Genomic DNA, 5,926 nt, shown 5'->3' on the forward strand with positions numbered 1-5,926 from the left:
TATGATTTTTTCAAACTTAGGCGAAACGGATTCGCGGCTAAGCCTCCCGAGTGAGAGGCTTGCCCATCACTCTGTAGGATTTTCTTTCAAACTTAGGCGAAACAGATTCGCGGGTAAGCCCACCCACTGGGGGATTTCAGAGGTAAATAAAAGCAACAACAATCATGCGAGAAGACTGAAAAGCTCTTGTCTTTGACGAACAAATTACAAAGGTACTTCTTATTACATTTTATTCGAATGAGTGCTTAAGTATAAAAGGGGTGAAGCAGCTCCGCGTTCTAGGCTCGTGGCTTGTCCCTCTGATGCTCAACACTATAAAGATGGTATGCTCCATTGTGGAGAACTTTGGTGATGATGAAGGGGCCTTCCCAAGCCGGGGCGAGCTTGTGTGGTTTCTATTGATCCACTCGAAGAACCAGGTCTCCTTCTTGAAAGGTTCGACCCCTCACGTTTCTGGCGTGGAATCGACGCAAGTCTTGCTGTTAAATGGTCGACCGGATCAAGGCCATCTCTCTTTCTTCCTCTAAGAGGTCGACTGAATCTTGTCGGGCCTGCTCTGCTTCCTCTTCGGAGAAGAGCTTGACTAGGGGTGCATTGTGGAGCAGGTCACTTGGCAGAACAGCTTCGGCTCCATAGACCAAAAAGAAAGGAGTTCGTCCAGTCAATCGATTGGGAGTTGTCCTCAAACCCCAAAGAACTGACGGAAGTTCATCAACCCAAGCACCTGCTGCATGTTTGAGATCACGCATCAGTCGGGGTTTCAGTCCTTTGAGAATTAGGCCGTTCGCTCTCTCTGCTTGTCCGTTCGACTGCGGGTGAGCGACTGAAGCATAGTCGACTCGTGTGCCTTGAGAAGCGCAGAAAGCTCTAAACTCATTAGAATCAAAGTTCGACCCGTTGTCCGTGATGCTGCTGCGTGGAACTCCATATCTGAATGTCAATTCTTTAATAAAACTGACAGCGGTGCTGGCTTCAAGACTCTTGACAGGTTTAGCTTCGATCCATTTGGTAAACTTGTCGACTGCTACGAGCACATGAGTGAAGCCACTCCTACCAGTTCTCAGTGGTCCCACCATATCCAATCCCCAAACAGGAAAGGGCCAGATGAGGGGAATGGTCTTCAGGGCGGACGCTGGCTTGTGAGACATGTCGGAGTAAAACTGGCAGCCTTCACATCTGTCGACTATATCTTTCGCCATTTCATTTGCTCGTGGCCAATGGAATCCGGCTCGGTATGCTTTAGCCACGATGGCCCGAGAGGACGCATGGTGACCACAGGTCCCCGAGTGGATGTCGTTGAGGATCATTCGACCTTCTTCTGGCGTTATGCATTTCTGACCGACTCTAGTCACACTTTCCCTGAATAGTTGTCCTCTTATCACAGTAAAGGCCTTGGATCGACGGACGATCTGTCGAGCCTCTTCTTCGTCCTCTGGGAGTTCCTTCCTAAGGATGTACGCAATGTACGACATTGTCCAGTCGGGAGTAATGACTAGAACCTCCATGACCAGGTCGACCACGGCTGGGACCTCGACTTCAGTCGGATCTGTGGCGCTCTTAGGCTGCGAGGGCACTTCAGTAAAAGGATCTTCCTGAACTGTCGATGTGTGAATATGCTCCAAAAACACATTGCTGGGAATGGCTTCTCTCTTGGAACCTATCTTTGCCAAGTCATCGGCTGCTTGATTATTCAGTCGGGGTATGTGATGGGGCTCTAACCCCTCAAACTTCTTTTCCAACTTCCTCACCGTGTTGCAGTAACCAGTCATGGCTGGGCTTCTGACGTCCCACTCCTTCATCACTTGATTGACTACCAAATCTGAGTCGCCATAAACCATGAGGTGACGGACGCTGAGTGAGATGGCCATACGCAACCGATACAGGAGTGCTTCATATTCAGCTTCATTATTGGAGGAATCAAAGTGAATCTGGAGGACATATCTGAGCTTGTCTCCTCGGGGGGATACCAGAACCACCCCAGCACCGGAACCATTCAGCATTTTGGATCCATCAAAGAACATGGTCCAGTGCTCCGAGTGAACTTGAGTCGGCAGTTATTGTTCAATCCACTCGGCGAGGAAATCTGCTATTGCTTGGGACTTAATAGCTTTCTTTGCCTCAAACTTGATATCTAAGGGAAGGAGTTCAATCGCCCATTTTGCCACTCGACCAGTTGCATCTCTGTTGTGCAGAATCTCTGACAATGGAGCGTCGCTGACGACTGTAACAGAGTGATCATAGAAATAGTGTGCAACCTTCTTCGTGGTCATGTAAATCCCATAAACGAGCTTCTGATAGTGCGGATATCTCTGCTTTGACAGAGTCAGAACTTCAGAAATATAATAAACTGGGCGCTGAACTTTATAGGCTTTTCCCTCTTCTTCCCGCTCGACCGTAAGTACTATACTGACAACTTGTCCAGTGGCTGCTATATAAAGCAGTAGAGGCTCTTTGCTAATTGGGGCAGCAAGCACCGGCTGGGTGGAAAGCATGGCTTTTAGCTCTGCAAATGCTGCATCAGCTTCAGGAGTCCACTCGAACTTATCTGATTTCTTCATCGGTCGGTAAAGAGGCAATGCCTTTTCACCGAGGCGAGAAATGAATCAACTTAGGGCGGCCAAACAACCAGTAAGCTTCTGGACATCGTGCACACACACAGGGCGTTTCATCCGGAGTATGGCACCCACTTTCTCTGGGTTAGCATCGATCCCTCGTTCGGAAACGAGAAAACCGAGTAATTTCCTGCCTGGAACTCCAAACGTGCACTTTGATGGATTAAGCTTGATATCACACCTTCTGAGGTTGGCAAAGGTTTCAGCAAGGTCAGCCAGTAGGTCGAAACCTTTACGTGACTTGACCACAATGTCATCCATCTATGCTTCCACATTCCGACTGATCTGAGTGAGCAGGCACTTCTGAATCATCCGCATGAATGTGGCACCAGCGTTCTTCAAGCCGAACGTCATAGTGACATAACAGAAACATCCAAATGGGGTGATGAAAGCTGTTTTTATCTCGTCAGGTCCGTACAGACGGATCTGGTGGTACCCGGAGTAGGCGTCCAGAAAGGACAAACGCTCGCACCTCGCAGTCGAGTCGACTATTTGGTCGATGCGAGGGAGAGGAAAGTGGTCCTTCGGGCATGCCCGATTGATATGCTTGAAGTCAATGCACATGTGAAGTGAGTCATCCTTGTTTGGGACCATGACAACATTAGCTAACCACTCGGAGTGGTAAATCTCATGGATAAACTCAGCTGCCAAAAGCCGAGCCACATCTTCACCGATTGCCTTCCTCTTCTGTACGGTGGACTGTCGAAGATGTTCTTTGACTGGTTTCACTTTTGGGTCGACTCGCAAACGATGCTCAGCCAGTCCCCTGGGAACACCTGGCATGTCCGAAGGTTTCCACGCAAATATGTCCCAGTTCTCACGGAGGAACTGTATGAGCGCTTCTTCCTATTTGGAGTCGAGTGTGGTTGAAATGTGAGTCGGAGCAGCATTGGAGTCTGTCGGGTCAATGTGAATCGACTTTGTTTCGCCAGACGACTGGAAAGCTAAATCTGTGGCGGGCTTCTTGGCTCGCAACAAATCACTCGGATCTGCATTTTTCTGATATTCTTGCAATTCTACTATGGCCATCTGTGCATCGGCGATCTTTGAACCCTTCTAGAAGCACTCTTCCGCCTTCTTCCGATTACGAGTGATAGTGATCACCCCTTTGGGACCAGGCATCTTCAATTTGAGGTACACGTAACATGGTCGAGCCATAAAACGTGCATAAGCTGGCCTGCCAAGAATAGCATGATAGGCACTCTGAAAGTCCACAACTTCAAATGTCAACTTTTCTTTGCGGTAATTCTTGGAATCACCGAAAACCACGTCGAGAGCAATCTGGCCGAGTGATGCAGCCTTCTTGCCTGGAATGACCCCATGGAAACTCATATTACTTTCACTGAGTCTGGACATCGGAATGCCCATTCCTTTCAACGTCTCTGCATATAGTATATTCAGGCCACTGCCACCATCCATCAGAACCTTTGTCAGTCGGGTGCCTTCGACTACTGGGTCGACCACCAACGCTTGCCTCCCAGGGGTGGCTATGTGCGTTGGGTGATCGAACTGGTCGAATGTAATGGTAGTCTGCGACCACTTTAAATAACTGGGTGTCACCCGAGCGACCATGTTCACTTCTCTGCTGATGACTTTCAATCGACTTTTACTCTCAACGTCAGTGAAAATCATCAATGTGGAATTCACGTGGGGATAACCATCATCATCCTCTTCCTCATCCTCAACCTTGTCTTCTTCCTTCTCCTTTTCCTTGGGCTGTTTCTCTCGGAACTGTTGGATTAGGAGTCAACACTGTCGAGTGGTATGCTTCGGGTAAATGAAATTACCCTCTTCATCTTTTTTGGTGTGGATATGGCATGGCAAATCCAGCACATCATTTCCATCTTGATCTTTTACTTTCTTGGGGTTCCACGACCCCTTGGGCTTCCCCTTGAACTTTCCTTGAGTCACAGCTAAGGCTTCACTAGGAGCGGCTGGCTCGGCCTTGCGCTTCTGTTTCCGACTGGAGTTTCCTCCTCCGGTTTCATGGGCGACTGTTTTGTGCTTGCCACTCCAGAGTCGGTCTTCTTCTTCATCGTTGGCATATTTGGTGGCAATTTCCATCATCCGAGTCAAAGTCATGTCTCCTGTCCGACCGAATTTCATATTCAACTTCCGATACTTGATGCCTTCTTTAAAGGCACAAATTGCCTGATGATCAGACACATTCTCCACCGTGTGATGCAATGTGATCCATCTCTGGATATAATCCCTCAAAGACTCATTTGGTTTCTGCACGCAACACTTTAATTCGGTCAGCCCTGCCGGCCGTTTGCATGTACCTTCGAATGTTCTGACAAATACTCGGGCAAGATCTTCCCAAGTATAAATACTGCTTGGTGCTAACTGATTCAGCCATGCTCTAGCCGAGCCCTCCAGCATTAGAGGAAGGTGTTTCATGGCCACTTCATCATTGCCGCCACCAATCTGGACAACCACTCGGTAGTCTTCAAGCCAAGTATCAGGCTTGGACTCACCAGTGAACTTACTGACTCCAGTCGCCAACCTGAAGTTGGGGGGAATCACTGTAGTCCTGATGGCTCTACCGAAGCACTCCGGACCTGAGACATGCACTCAGATTCTCCAGTCAAGTGCACTCAGCCAAGTTGGCCAGGCGCGCCTCCTCCAAGGCCTGGGCCTCAGGGTTTTCTCCAATGATAGGAGTGTGAAGTGCATCCATGTTCCGGCGGCGAAGTTCTTCTATCAGCTGCGAGGAGAGGGGTTTGGGGCGGTACTCTTCATGAATACGCGACGGATCTCCGGCCCCATCGCCTCCGTCTTCACGGGTGAAGCCAGGAGGACTGCGCGGTCCATTGACCATCAAAACTTCTGCCGCGGGGTCGCTGCTATCGCACTCGGATGCAGTCTCTATGGAGCCAGTCGACAGATCGAACAGGCCGTAGAGGGTTTCGTCGGGCTCGATTGCCGCGACTTGAGGGGTGGCCGACTGGCGAGCCACCGCATGCTTCACCCACCGCTGAAGCCTCGATCGACCGGAATGTTTGCTCCGGCGGGTTGCAGGGAGGGGGAAGCCGTACGAGTTGATCGATACTGGGTCGACGGCTGCCGTAGGAGGATGCCGTGGATGCACACGCGAAAGTGCGTTGCCCCGCGGACGGGGAGTGCGTCGACGTCGAGTGGAGCCTCCTGAAGCCAAGCAGAGTCGTCGGCGACAAACACGAGCGCGCCGAGACGGATCTGGCGACCCTTAGCCAAACCTCCGCCTGAAACCATGATGAAGGGGATCGGAAAAATTGCAACTTCTCCAAAAAGTCGCTAAGACACCTGCCCCAAGGTGGGCGCCAACTGTCGTG

This window comes from Triticum aestivum, chromosome 1A (assembly GCF_018294505.1).
Source record: "Triticum aestivum cultivar Chinese Spring chromosome 1A, IWGSC CS RefSeq v2.1, whole genome shotgun sequence".
Classification (NCBI taxonomy): Eukaryota; Viridiplantae; Streptophyta; class Magnoliopsida; order Poales; family Poaceae; genus Triticum; species Triticum aestivum.